Below are 1,672 nucleotides of genomic sequence, written 5' to 3'. Positions count from 1 at the left end.
ATAACTTTGTATAAGTAACAATTTATGCAATACAGTTCAAAATAATTGAAATATATGGTATATATGTACATATATAAAATATATAATTATATTATAGTATACATATATATTTTATTTAATCATATATGTAAATGTTTGTACAATTGTAATAACTTTTAACGATACATTGCACATTTATTTCAATTGCAACAGAATGAATTTATATTCTTGTATGAATATTGAAAATAAAGAATGGGCCCCTCCATCGCCCATTCTCGTGAGAACGCAACCATATATTTTTCTTCGTTTCTCCGATTTTAACACGCCATACATATTTCTGTCTGATAATTTTTTTCTTGATGATACTTTTTGAAATGTCATGAAGCCTAGGTCAAATTAGAAACTTATTGCACTCGTTTTAATGCAGCGCTTACAGCAGCTTTTATAAAGCGCCAGAGCAGTCGATATTTTATTTTGGCGCTTACGGCAACTTTTATACAGCGCTAGAACAGTTGATGTTTTAATGTAGCGTTTACGGCAGCCTTTATACAGCGCCATTATTTAATCTGTTCTAAGAACAATATGTATGTCCCTTGTGCTCCTTTGGGTCATTTTTTCTTGAACATTTCCATATCATTAGAGTAATACCATTCCGATTTTGTGTCAGCTCTCAACATACACGTGTAGTGACCACGATTCATTTCTTCACCTTCGTGAAATATAGCGCTTATTAGCTTGTACTTTTTTTTATTAATCGTGATATTACTCGTCGGCACGGCGTTAATCCGATTGTTGATAATTTTTTTAGAAGCACCGTTTACAAAAGTATATAAATTGAGCTGTATTATTACGACGGATAAAGTTGATTCGATTTCGGTTTTCTTTTTCAACACGGTGCCCTTACATTCGTTACAATTGCCGTTTATCGTTTCCCATTTAGAAAATTCTACATTAATCAAACTTTGTAAAGTGACACGTTTTTTCCTTTTTAATGTCGAATGTATAGGTAATATTAACAAACTACTGCTTTCCAGCTTAGTTACATTGTAATTACATTTGACATTCGAGCAACATGTTACGTGCTTTAATTCGAGTTTTAATACATCATTGATGTCGGAATACGTCGACATTAGAGCCGTAAAAAATTCCGAAACATCTTGTTGTGTTCGTTCTTCGAAGCGTTTTCCGACAGATCTTCTAACCGCTTGAATGTTGCAATATTTACGTTCACCATACGCGCAGATAGCATCAATCAATGCATTCGATGCTTTATTTTTCAGTATTTGTTGCCTAATACGTACGCAATGAAACGCACATTGTAATATTACATTAGCGTAACACGAAACAGCATCGTTACTGCAAAGGCCATATATTTTCCACGTAACTATACTTTCTGGTTCCTCACAATCATAATTCTGCATATTATCAATGATATTAGGGATATCCCATCGACGATCGTACATTTTCACAACCTTTTTCTCGGACGGATTGATTTGTGGCAGTTCAGATTTGAATATAGATCTCAGTCAATTATATTCTACAATGGCTCTCGAGTTTGCTTTAACTGATGCTGGATTGAAATTTATCAAATGTAGGCCTTCCAATTTACTTACTCGTGACAAACCTACATAGGCTTGACCATCACTGAATACAGTCGTTCCTAAATCCATCATTGCATTGTTACATGTAATTC

Source organism: Nylanderia fulva, unplaced genomic scaffold (genome assembly GCF_048542155.1).
Source record: "Nylanderia fulva isolate GAGA-0341 unplaced genomic scaffold, ASM4854215v1 Scaffold141, whole genome shotgun sequence".
Classification (NCBI taxonomy): domain Eukaryota; kingdom Metazoa; phylum Arthropoda; class Insecta; order Hymenoptera; family Formicidae; genus Nylanderia; species Nylanderia fulva.
This window is presented reverse-complemented; position numbering follows the sequence as displayed.